The sequence below is a fragment of the Carassius auratus genome, unplaced genomic scaffold, assembly GCF_003368295.1.
Source record: "Carassius auratus strain Wakin unplaced genomic scaffold, ASM336829v1 scaf_tig00009814, whole genome shotgun sequence".
Taxonomy (NCBI): Eukaryota; Metazoa; Chordata; class Actinopteri; order Cypriniformes; family Cyprinidae; genus Carassius; species Carassius auratus.
In genome coordinates, this window is record NW_020524073.1 from 46,036 (window position 1) to 60,151 (window position 14,116).

Consider the following 14,116-nt stretch of genomic DNA (forward strand, 5'->3'; position numbering starts at 1 on the left):
GTACCATAGCTTTCAAGCTCAGTTTCAACAGTAATTTTTGTATAATACTGCTATATCTGCTTTGTGATTTTGGGTAATAACCATGAGCTAACTAAATACATATATTCACCAAGAGTGTGTCAGAGACTTAAATTGGTTGGTTAAATGATGGTTTTAAATGTTTTGAGCCTACTTGGCTGTGCTATTAAGGTTCCTTAAGTTGTACGCATTACTCATATTTGTAATTCATCAAGTGACTGCCATTAGTCTGAGTGTTGGGTGATTGGCATTTGGCTTGAATATACTGAGGTTTTGCTTAAAGGACATTCCCTCAGTCATATGGGACTGAAATGTCATGAACATTAGGTAACACTTGAGAATAGGGAACACTTAACTAACACTTAATTATTTACTACGACTCTTCCCTCAATAACTTCCTAATTTGCTGCTTATTAATAGTAAGTAAGGTAGTTAAGTATAGGTATTGGTAGGTTTACGGATGTAGAATAAATTAATGTAGAATAAGGCATTAATATGTGCTCCATTAGTACTAATAAATGGCTAATATTCTAGTAATATGCAGTACTAATAAGCAACTAGTTAAGAGACCCTAAAATAAAGTTTTACCGAACATTGTTTCTCCACAAATCTTCAGTAATGCTGAATTTTGGTGATCTGTGCCAACATCCACCAATCCCTCCCCTCCCACCCGATTCGATCACCATGGTGATGGCACCCCACGCTCTTGTAACCAAACATGTTATTCATTCCCAGGCCCTGGCCATGGCCCGGTTCCCGGTTTTAGGAGCATTTTCTCATGAGATGGGAGCACAAACAGACACATGGCGTTCCAAGCGGTTTAATCACCAGGACTATTAGGCCACAGTTTTAAAATGGTCTGGCTGTGAGAACGGTCAACCCCACCCCACTAGTGGTCTCGGTTTTTCTTTAGTCTATTGCAGTAAAGTTCTTTTGTGCACCTTCGTCTTTCTCCTTTCTTTAGGGTGGGGTCTGTTCTCAGACATGTCTGCTGCAAGCATCTGACCCCTGAGATTTGTCAGGTCTGGGTGGAGGTTTGATTATATGCAGACTCTGCTTATGTAAGCTTAATTAACTGTGTTTAATTGGGTAAGAGTTTTAATCCTGTTCCAGAACATTGTTAATGTGGAGCACACATAAATTCATAACTTGTTAAAAGGTTGTTTTTTTTTTGGTAAGAAAACAGGCTCATTGTTATATCTGTGCCTAGAAAATGTAGTTGTTTTTTAAACTTTTGACTAACACCAGTGTAGGAGCGATATCCAATTACAACTGCTATATACTTGAATTAAGAAAGTTCAAATCCCTCAACCCAAAGCTTATTTGGGTAACACTTCCAGTGACCGCTAAAATACATACAGTACTGTTCAAAAGTTTGGGGTTAGTAAAAAGTTTCCTGTGCTTAACAATAACACCATAACAGTGATATTGGAAAATATTGAAATGTTGAAAACTGTTTTGCTTGAAACAGACCTTTTTTTTTATTCTTTAAATAATATAAATTTTAAAAGAACAGCATTTAATTGAAAAAGAAATCTTGTAAAACTTTAGATTAGGGAAAACATTTGCTATTAACCAAGAGTTTTCCCTCAAATTCCTAATGTGCTGCTTATTAACAGTGAATAAAGGTAAAAAAAACTTTTTTACAGTAGTGTATCGTATTCTGTAATTATTTTTGATAATACTTTTTTCTTTTCATTTTTACACTTATAGTTCCAGCCTGTAATGAGCAACAGAAACGTTCTTATTTCTTTGAATTGAACATAGGATATAAGGTCGGTCTCTCTTTTCACATTCCTCTATACTGGACAGTATGCCAGATGGTCCTGTCTGCTATTATCTTTAGGTGGAGAGTGTGTGTGGATAGGGGCCACGGGCACATGTGGATGTCCAGCCATGCTCCATTTGTCTTGACAAAAGGTAGAGCTATAGTAAAAAAAATCGGACTAGCCTCAATCTTTTTTTTTTTTTTTTGATTGCACTATGAACAACCTTTAGTATGACTCAACCATGTTGCCAAACAGTCATCGGGGAAACTGTTTTCCTGCAAGATTCTCTGTTTCTGGTACAAATGTCTGAAATGAAGATCTCATTTATGTGGTGGAAATAAAGTTCAACAGCAAACTACCTTGCTTGTGTGTCACAGCTCATGAGCAAAACTAGTGTAATTACTAGTTTTGACCTGTTTTTCTTTTTTCTTCTAGTCAAGTGTGTCTCGGAGACAGCAGCGCATGATAAAGAACAGAGAGTCTGCTTCTCTCTCCCGGAAGAAGAAAAAGGAGTATTTGTTGACGCTGGAGGCCCGTCTGAAGGCGGCGCTGTCAGAGAACGAGAAGCTGAAGAATGAAAATGGCACATTGAAAAGACAAGTTGAAGGCCTGATGAGTGAGGTTGGTGTCCATCTACCTTGATCTCTTTGCAGGCTTTAATTTTAAGAAAGATCTTGGATTATTAGCCGACCCACTTTAAGTCAACATAAAATAAAATTTGAATATCTAAGTTCATGTTATTGACCATATTGTGAACAGTTTTCCATTCATGTTACATTTTATAATATTTCTATAATTTCTAATAATGTATTTACCTAATTACAAATCAAAATGTTGTACCTCTGGTATAATGACATGTGAACTTTCACTATTATTCATTTTCTCTTAAGAACTCTGTGTTGAAAGCAACTGCGCCGAAACGGAGAGCTGTGTGTCTTATGGCAGTCATGGTCTTCTTGGTCTTTAACTTGGGTCCAATGAGGTAAATTTATTCATTTATTTTGGATTGTGAAATGCTTGCACGTTAGATTGGTATATGAATGTCATATTAAATAATTTGTATAGAAGAGTACTTGGTAGCACAAGGAAAACTTGGTGGTCCCATTGGAAGATTCCTTTTCTAAAGTCTAAATACAACCTATATGCATCTGTTCTGAAGGAACCAGAAGGAATGTGTTATATAAAGCTTTATTTAAAATCCTTTCCTTTTGTTTGTCCCACCCAGTCTGCTTGGAGGAGACAGAGGGTCTACGTTTCCTGCTGCCCCTGCGTTCAGTGGCAGACACCTGCTGGGCTTTTCCCCAGAGTCGGAGAGAAACCTGGAGACAGACAGTCCTCAGACTGATCCCTCTAACCCTGTGAACAGGTAACGCTATTTTCTACATTTGCACAAACACCTAGTCATGCTTAATGGTCTGTGTTTGGCTGGAAACACCCAATACCCTTACCTTTAAAATATTGTAGAGTCCATTAATGTTTTGGAAAACATGTCAGCACAGGCACGGAGTGACTTGTTCTGCCCCACACACAAGTTTACATACTATGACTGGATAGCTAGCTAAGTTTATTTTATCTACCAAGGGCAATGTTTTGAAAGGCAATACTGGTTTCTCATTTCCAAATAATTGCTTCAACAACATAAAACTCATAAGAGTTCAGATAACCCACATGAAAAGACTGATATTTGAAGACATGATTACTTTTAAAACCTGTATCTGTGTTTACTCAAAGACATTAATCAAGCTTCTAGTCAAATTGAAGTTACGTCACTCCCAGGGGTCGTGTTTCAAACCTCCTGGGGCCTAGGCCAGACAAGAACACCAGCGTTTCTATGATTGTGAGATTTTTTGGGGGGGCTAAAATCAGTGGTGTTCCACAAGGTTCAATTTTAGGTCCATTTTTATTTCCTTGCCTTGTTCGTAACTGGTGTTTCCATTACTGCTGTGTTTTTCCACTAACATCCATTCCTATCCGAACTAAGGTTTTCTTTTCCATCTTCACCGTGTAATTGGTTCTTTGAAATGCATCCTAGGTACTTGGATTGTTGAAAATGGTTAGTTTTTTAGCTATCTGAGGAGCAAAGCAGGTAATGGAAGTATTTAATTCGGCATTGGAGAATGAATTAAAGCATATAGATTGAGATCCAGATGTTGGTTTTCCAATGGGAGTTCATAAACCCTTGCAAGAGTTTTAAAATCTCTTGTGAAATCTCTTGCTCCCGTGTCCCAGTTTGAGTTTGGATCTGTGCTGGGACTGTGATTCTGATAGCCTAGGATTTATTTGTCATATGTAAAGTATTTTTATTGTTGAGCATTGAATATATTAAGAACGGTTTTAATTTATTGCCTTCTTAAGCCCACAAAGTAATCCAGACTTCCCTTCTTCTGTGGGATGAGCTACTCTATGTCAGCAAAGGTTGTGAGACCTAGATCCAGCTTCCCAGAGCTTCAGTGTCACTCATCCCTAGCCAGAAGTGCTTGATAACATTTCAGAGGCCACATGTTTCCTATTGCATTGAACTGTGAATGACTACATCATGGAAATTTTAGTATTTTGTTGTCCATGATTTCTTGGCTTTATTTTAACTATAGGGTCACTGTACCTGCGCTAAGCATGAACTTGGCACAAGGTGTTGGTATTGTTGATTTGAAAGATCTTGTCTTTTCCCGTAGACAAGATAAAAAGGAACTTTCTTGTCTGGCACACTTGCACATTGTATTCTTAAGCCAACTGTACCAAGAGATGATTAAATCAAGAGCCTTATAAAATTCCTTATGTTGTCATGGAATTAAAACCTCTTTATAAAGATTCTTAACCCCCATTTTCCATTCTTTCCTTTGCTACTAACACTTTACTGTCTTTAATGTTGTTTCTATTCTCTCTCTTTCTCATAGGTTAGAGGATGCGGTATCGGAGCAGAAGGCACTGATGGTGGTGAAGGATCCTCTGTATTTCAGAACTCCTCCACCCTGCCAGCCACCTGTAAACCGGACCAAGTGCATGAAGTCAGTACTGAGCCTGTTTTACATCAGTTGATTATTCAAATGTTATTTTAATATATATTTAATAGTGTTAGTGTTAGAGTTATCTGGCAGTTTTGTTACAAGCCAGTTCTTATCAGATTTAGATTACAGAACATCTGGTCCACAGTGCCCCAGATTTGCCCAGTCTGATCTGAACCGAACCGAAAAGGAATTTTTATTACAATGGCCCTAAACAACAGCTCTGGTATATAAACATCTGAGTTCTGTTGTGATGACCATAAAAGATAATTATAGCAGTCTTTGTATCATCCAACATCCATTAGATCGGCTTTTTATAAAACGGTTCTACCTGAAACCAGTATCCTGTACAAATTATTATTATTTTATATCTTTGTGGTCTTACCTTTTTTTTTTATATATACTAAACTATACAGTTTTGAATGACATAATTCTTCTTATTACCACATGGCATCTTATGAAATCTGAAAAGATGTTACTTCTCCTCATAACTATAGGATAGCGCATGAGCTGAGGGGCTGGGTACATCGTCACGAGGTTGAACAGACCAAAACTCGGCGCATGAGCAACACTCAACTCAGAGACAGAACCATCCTGGTATGACCTAAAAACATCTAGATTCTCGTCATTTAAAGCTGAATTGTTGATCATTCTTTTATTTTTATTTTATCTTGGATTTCTTTGATATTGTGTTTAATCCGTCCAAATTTTTTTTATTGAAAACCACATCAGATTTGTTAGAGCAAGAGACACCAAAGGGTCTTGACATTGTGCAGTGACGGAAGAGCCTTGTTTCTTTCACTTTCAACTTCATCATGACATCTGTTTCGGTGTGGCTCAAGTGCAGACACTGGGGTGCATACCTCCAACCCAGATACAGGCAGCTGAGAACCACCAGGATATAACACTGTTTATTTTCTTTAAATAGATTTTCAAAATGTTTACATTGGGGTGAGACCCCTCTCTTTGCACCCTCTCCTTTCACACTGCTCATCGCTTTCACTCCTTTTTAACCCACTCTTAGTATAATCCAGTAGTCTTGGGAAAGTAAACAACAGTCAATCTGTCTTTTCTCTCTTAGACTTTTTTTTTTTTTACAGCCATTTCCAAACTGAGTCTAATTCTCTTCCAAAACCACTGTCAGTAGCTCTATTTGATTTGATTGTTTGTATAAGCTTTAAAAACTCTATATAGAAGTCAGCAGTCAACAGTTTCCACAATTCATGCAATAAAATAATGTTAATAATATTACACTACTTTTTCAAAATCAGAGGTCATTTAATTTAAAAAACGGTATTTACTGTCCCTTTTGTTCAAAGTAATGTTGTCATGCTGAATATATGTATTTATTTTGACCCCAGACTTTTGACTGGTAATGTATATCATTAAGAAGTATCTCAGTCTGACTATTTAATACACAGAGGAAGCATAAATGTATTAACACCGGATGCATAATGGTGGGAAAAGATGAATGGGTTCAGTTTATTTGCTGTGAGCCTTGTGCACAGAAGACCGAAAGTGCTGAATGCCTGCCATGACAACAGCACAACGTAGTTATCTACTTCTGTTTGTCCAGTTGTCAAGGTTCAGTCCAAGTGATGATGATTTCATTCACATGAAATGAGTCAAAGGAGACAAGGTGCGGCAAAAGATGTCACAAAGAATTGTTATTGAAATGTGTACACAAATGCATTTTATTTCCTAGCCATACAACATATTGACTGCTGACATTTTCTAAGTTATACCAACAGCCACAAATCTATGAGACAATATAAGAGCAGAGTTTAGCCGCATGGGTGAGGTTGGAGTAGCTTATGGTTTAAGATCTCTGGGCTGGAAACCGAGGTTCAAACCCCAAAAGGGGTGATTGCTAATCTATCTCCATTGTGCACTTAAGCAAGATGTTCAACCGCACTGTTACTCCAGAAAGCCTTATCCTGTAAATTATCATGACTGCTTTCTGTGGTATAACATTGCATGAACGTTTAAGAGATTTCACCAGATTGGGTTGCAGATTCTCCTCTCATAACGTTATTAATAGTGTTACTAAACTAGTTCCAGAAACCATTCTTTTAACCCCATTCTGGCTCAATGTGAAGCTGTGTGATTTATGCAAGCAGAATTTATCAGGATGTAGTTGTTTGCGTTAGTTCCTTATCATTTGTTTTTATCAGATAACTAATAGTTAAAGCAGTTTGATAGACAGCTTGTTATGACTTAGAAAAACATAATTTGCAGCAAGTTGATTGTTTGAAAGGCTGCTCTGTGTTTGAAGTGTCTGCCTTATGTTGGGAAACTTCCTTGACAGACACAAGCATACACACATATCCACCGATAGCCATTTTCCACCGATAGGTTCCCATCGCCCAATCTGGAATCCTTCCATGCATTTCCACCACATTAAAGACCTTCTGGTCTGGACAAATCTCCGGCCCAGAAGACCTGGTGGTCTTAAACAGGAATTTCTACCTCCAGAGAAATAATGTCCTCACTATAAACAACAAAAACAACTCAAAGAAAAACAAAACTAGATTGCTTCCACTATTATACTCTGGTACCGCCACATTGTTTGCTTTCCGTCACCAAGATTGAGCCACTATGTAAATACTGTCGTCATGCAGGGTGCTGAGATGTTGGATGATTGAAGATGGATTAGTGTGTTGACAGATGGCTGTTTCCCAGATTCTGTCCACTGTCCACACAGAGCACAGAACTAAACAAATTCTGAGAGAGATGCTGTTTTTTCAGAATAACACACACTGACAGGAGCTCAAGTGCAGAGACTAAAGCAAATATGAGCTCAGGCACATTTCCACGTGTCTTACTGTGCATGCTCTATCTAATAGGTAAAAGGAAGTGACATTTTTTTTCTTTTTTTGTTGAACAGAAAGCAGCTGATAAACGGGATGAGGTACCACAGATCATGACACAGATCCAGTACACGGATTCCTCTGAAAAGTAAGTTGTGTGGAAAATTTCATTGGTTCTTGAGTCCGTAGTGTTGTATTAGTGCTATATAGCTTTTTTTCCATTGTGTAGTTGCTCAATTTGAAAATTTCTGTCCTTTATTTGTAATGTAAACTTTGTATAAATGACGTAATGTTCACTAATGCATTCTGAGAAATGGTCTGAGGACAATTTGAATTAATGTATTACAAGACAACACAGTGAAGTTTGAAGCCCCATACATGTGATAGATTTGGAAGAAATCTGAAGAGTGGATCTACAGAAGGCTGTCCCAGCTTTTATTTTTTTTTCCTTTAATGTCATTTTTCAAAGCTGTTGTGCGGTAGTAATGCTTGAGGGATATTTTAAACTATGACACACACAATTAATTTATTTTTGTGTATCAGTACATGCCATTTCCCCAATTTTTTTAGTTTTTTTGTTAAATTCATAATCTTAAAGTGTGATTTGCCATTCAGCCAAGTATGGTGACCCATCTTCAGAATTCGTGCTCTGCATTTAACCCATCCAAAGTGCGCGCACACACAGCAGTGAACACACACAAACCATGAACACACGCCCAGAGCAGTGGGCAGCCATTTATGCTCCAGAGCCCCGGGAGCAGTTGGGGGTTGCTCAAGGGAACCTAAGTCGTGGTATTGTCAGCCGAGACTCGAACCCACAACCCTAGGGTTAGGATTCAAACTAACAAAAAATATTTTTCCAGTAGTTAATACAATTACAAGATTTTCTAGAGGATGAAATTGATAGCAGTCAGATAGCCACACTGCAAGTGGATTCTGCTGTGTCCTTAAGAGGACAGACCTCCACAAAAGACTGCAAACTCACTTCAAGTCACTTGGAAATGCCACATTACAGTACGATAAATTATGAATGCCATTTTTTTGTTTGCTTAAAATCTATCCAGGGTTATTGCACCAAAAAAAATATGTTTTTACACCTTACAGACACATCCTCCTGCATTTTTATTTTAATTGTCTTTTGTTTTATCTCTTAATTTCATTTTTTGGGTGTGACACATGCTGTCCCTCAGGGTAAATCATATTTCTGGCTGCTGTAGTTCAGCTGACCTCAGCAGTGCATTGGGCCAGAAATCAACATGGCTGTCATTCCATGGCTTCACACTGACAACAGGGAAAAGGCAACATTCACACAGGAAAGAAAGTGTTTTATCAAGAGGTTACTGAGAACTGTAATTCAACTTTTCACTTGCTCTGGGTTACGTGGTATTTTAGTATATTAATATTATAAAGGTATGCAAAGTAAATTCGATACAGCTTTTTGTAATTAATAACCACGGCATGTTTCATATTCCTTATTCAGTACAGATTTTTACCTAACATTAGTACAAGCACAGGCAGTTGTTATCAGTGGCAAAATGTAAATCAGAGTTTGAAGTGTTTGTGTCCTGTTTCAGGACTCCCAGCAGCGAGCTGCAGGTGTATTACGCCCCTCACCGCACCTACAATGACTTCTTTGATGAACTCCACAGAAGAGGGGACACATTCTATGTGATCTCTTTCCGCCGGGTAAGTTGACCTCCCCATCTGTCTGCCTGTCTGTCTGTTCATCTGTCTACCTGCTTTCTGTCAGGCTGTGGCCACACAAGGATGTGTTTCATTGGTTTTAGAGCCCACACACCATTATAAAGGGACACTTGAGACTCTTCCATCTTAATGGCATGTCAGAGAATCTTCTAGCTTGTGTCAGATCTTGGGAGGTCTTTATAAACCTTCAGTTTGTAAACGATCGTTCTTGTTAGAAATAAAGCACACTGTGCTTCTTGTAATGCCACCTACCTAGTATTTAGCATGTCCCTGTGATATTCAAATGAATATATGCAAGCAGCTTGACTGACTGATATTAATAGTGTACTTTCAGATATTTAAAAAACTGCGACTGGCGAGTAAACTACAATATTTACTAGCCAATAGCAATTCAATTGCCAAGGTGTCCGTAGAGGGTTGACAGGTGAAAAAAATAATCTCCACAGATCAGCTTAAGAATATAACTTTAGTAATTAGAAGTAAACTCGAATGATAACCATGTTTGAATGCATATTAGTCATTTTAACTGAACATTTTAATTGGACTGTTTGTGGTTCTTTTTGGTGATTTCAGTGTTTCTGTAAAAGCATGAGAATCCATCTCTAACACCGTGAACAACTCTCAATACATGAAACACCATCGTACCCCTCCGCCATCTTAAAAGCTGAAGTCTTCCATAGGATCAACGTTATTTTGACGGGAAAATACAACAAATAATATTGTTTAAATGTAGCGCATCAATTCTCTCTGTCTTTTTCTCTCTCTCTCAGTCTCTGCGTGTGTGTGAAAGTGACGGCGATTTGTGCACCTTCACACTAGAGTTTATGGTACATTAAATACAGGTGCGCTGCGCAATCATTGAAATGAACTGAAAAAAAGCACAGATCGCCTGACAGAGAGTGAAACTCTGAAGCCCTCAGTCAAAGTCAGAGTATTTGCGAGTGAAAATATATCTGTGCTAAACTTATACTTGGCCTTCAACTAACACACTGGCGAGTAAAATCATATAATTTATTATCCATTGGCTAATATTGGACATAATTTAGTCGCCAGAGCGAAGATTTAGTTGCATATGTGAGTGATTTATTCGCAATGTAAAGGGTTGCCTGTATAAAGTATAATACGATTATATTACAATAAAACCTCTCTGTCTGGCATTCCCAGGTTATTTATGATTCAGGGGTACCCAGATTTTATGTCAGATGACCTGCACAACAGAACAATTACTCCGTCTGTTTGCTAAAGTTTGTGAGATTTATGGCAGAGAATCGTCAAAATCAAGAGATTTGTTTGAGGCTGTTTGGACTAAAGACTTTTTTGTTTGTTATTATTCATGGTATGTGCGTTTTTTTTTTTTTTTCTGTAATCACTTTGCTTGTAACATTTTTAATTTAATGTCAGATTCACCAACCCCTAAACATCACATTCTGAAAGTGAGCTATGATTTGGCTATTTTAGTGCACATTGATAGTTTGTTTTATCTTTAAACAATTTTATTTGAGTCACTTTTTTTGTTGTTGGCTAGTTTCCATCTTTGTAATAGGTGAACAGACTTGGTCAGCTAAGAGTTATTCCGATGACTCAGGTCTGATTTTTCATGCATATGTTCATGATCTCAAGCTGGATGTCATTCATTTGGGTCAGACTGTATTGTGGTAATCTGGTCAATTTTTTTTTCATCTTTCATCAGTTCCACCCTTATTCTTTGTGTGTTTAATATTTATTTCCATACTCTCGGTACCTGCTTTTAATTATTCACTTGGAAGATACAAAAAATGTTGGCCGAAATATTTGAAATAATCTTAAATCTCTTTTGTTACAAAGGGAATGGCGGACAGGCGTATCCACATTCACAGTGGCCCAAAGCAAAAAGCTAAATTATTGTAATAAAATATTTAACCAGTTTGCATGGGATGTGACAGTAAATAGTTATCACTCTCTCTTTTCATCCTGAAGATATTTTTTTTTTGTAATGCCAAACAGGTCTCCACTTCTTTTTTTTTTGTGAAAACAAACAAATGACTCATGTCAGTGACTCATAATCAGAAAATAAAGATGTTTTTTGTAGGACTGCTTTGCCAACTGTTCACCCCCCCCCCCATGTTTTTCCCCAACAAAACTTGATTTAAAGACTCAAAAATCAAAGTTGTCTTTGTTTTAGTGTTTATTAATCTCAACCAAACAAAATGAGCCCCATCTTAGATTAGTTGAGCCAGAAGATGTTGGATTGGTTTAGTCATATTCAGACCACTGCCCTGTTTTTTTTATGTTTTAAGTCTCTAGGTTTATTCAGTCTTTTGGGAAGTCCGACTTTCACAACATTGACTCAGTTCCTCCTAAAACCTCCTCAGATGTGGACCTCCATTTAAGAACATTAGCTCAATAACTAACCCATCATGTTGCAATCCTAGACATCTAAAACTCAAACGCATTAACTTCCAATGTATGAACTATTGTAAGTAGTAGACAGATAAAAAAAAAAAAAATTATAAATGTATTTTCCCTAATGTTGCATTACTAATGGTGCATGGACATGGGGTCCAAAAGAAGGCAAATAAAATTTCTTGTCGAAAATCTAAAGAGTACAATACATTAGTATTAGTATTACACTTCCGTATTCTGAATAGGAAAAACGGATAGCTCAACCAAAAATGAAAATTGTCACCCACCATTTTTGCTGTACAAGAGAAAAATGAATTCAAATAACCATTGGCGAGTAAACAATTTTTTTAAAACATTCTTTATTTTAAATAAGGAAAGTGGTTGTTTATTGTTCCAGTTAGAAATGAGAACATCAAAAATCAATGAGGAAATTCATGTAATATTTTATTTCAAAATGTGTGTGTGTTATGTTTCCTAGGTTGCATGTGTCTCTGAGATTTTGCTTGTCCTGTTTTGTTTTTCTTTTCTCCCCTTCATGTGCAGTGAACCCTGCATCTTTCTCTGGACTGTGTTTGCAGCCTAATAGTGTTTATTTCATTGTTCCATTGAATCAAGCTCTCTGATCTTTCAGAGTTGCTGCAAACTTTCGAACTGAGCTAGGGATGTTTCCATTGTCATCCTCATGTAAGCTGATCACACTATCCTCTCATTGCAGCTCCCTTTGAGCCCTTAGACCTTAAGATTTGGCGGAAATTCATATCTATCTGATGAGATTGGTATTCCTCATATCATTCTCCATACAATAGTTACTTACCCTTTCACTCTGTCACTCACTTTTTCAACTTTCCTCTCAACGGCACTAGAATTTCTTCCATGGGTTAAAAGAAATGTTCAAGTCACCTGCCGGACACAACGAAAGAACTTGGCCACTGCTCTTCATAAAAGACCTCATTGTCATAATCTAGTCTAGGGAACTAGATTATATTTTATCTTCATTTACTTACCACAGGGTTTCTCTGGGTCTTAAAATGGTATTAAGAAATTTTAATTCAGCCTTCAACAAATTAAGGCCTTGAGCAGAAGTCTTAATTGATAGTAATGGCAAAAAGTGTTATGTTCCTAATATTAATTCATTATGTAACTGAATTAAGCTTTCACCCCATTCTTAGTCCTACCTGTTCTTGTTTTATCAAAATTCATTTTGACCAGTTCTCAGAAAAAAAAAAAAGTTGTAAAAAATTATGAAGACCTTGTCCTTCTGTTCTTGATGTAGTTCAAGTACAAATATCTGGTACAGTAAAAATATTTATTCATTCATTCTACTGGTCGGGAGCAGGTATTAAACTTTAAAGAAACACTCCACTTTTTTGAAAAATAGGCACATTTTCCAACTCCCCTACAGTTAAACCGTTGAGTTTTATTGTTTTCGACACCATTCAGCTGATATGGATATCCATTCAGTGATAATAGCTGGGGACTATTTTCAGAAGAATGAAAGAAGACCGTTAAAGAATCTTTCATTTTGGGTAAACTATTTGAGTCCCATTGTGAATTCAACTTCCTGCTTTAGTACAGTGACAACAGATGGTTTAAGCACAAACACATTTTACTGAAGTCACATGACAAAAGACGTTTCCCATCCATAGCACAGACAAAGTGTTATTATAAACTCTGGGCCATGGGCTTTCCTTTCCATATGGTTTCTGTCTTCAAGGCTGTGTGTCCTGACTGGAGAATGTCTCCAATTGGTACAACTGAGTTGGACTAACATAGACAAAGTTCTGACCTGATTATTAGTGTTACATTACACTCTCTAGGTCTTTAAGTTCAAGTTCAAAGTTTGCTTTCACTGTAGGAAACTGGCTGCTTTTTTTCAGTTTCAAGTTAATTATTTATGCCTCAGAACATAAAAAATGAAATGTGGGAACATGAAAATAAATTTATAATGGGTTTTCAAGCAAAAATATAAAACTGTACAACTTCTTCGATCATTAATATTTAGAGGTTTTGTGCACCAAATCAGAATATTAGAATGATTTCTGAAAACCATGCAGCATTGAAGACTGGAGGAATGGCTTTTTAAAAAATACTTATTTCACAATATACTTTTTTTTTTTATTTAATTGATTTTTGATCAAAAGCATTAAGATAATTTTTTTTTTTAATGTATTGTGTCTCAATCTCACTGTCCAACGCAAGTTAGACTTTTTAGCAACCAAATTGATGCTTCAGACTTTTAAACAGTGAGCAGAGCAATTTAACAATGTCTTCAGCAATGTACTAAACTCTCCTTGTGCATGTGTTTTTGTGGCTGGCTGATGGCTGTTCCCTTTTGCTTACAGGATCACCTCCTCCTTCCCGCCACAACCACAACAAAGGCAGCCGCCCTAAGATGTCTGTGGTTCTGCCAGCTATGAATTACAATGGTAAG

At 37.1% G+C, this 14,116-nt stretch overlaps 1 pseudogene; it reads left to right on the plus strand.

Moving 5' to 3' along the window:
- LOC113072655 (cyclic AMP-dependent transcription factor ATF-6 alpha-like) overlaps positions 1 to 14,104 on the plus strand; it is a 30,356-nt pseudogene extending 16,252 nt beyond the window's left edge.
- Positions 14,105 to 14,116: the final 12 nt, after the last annotated feature.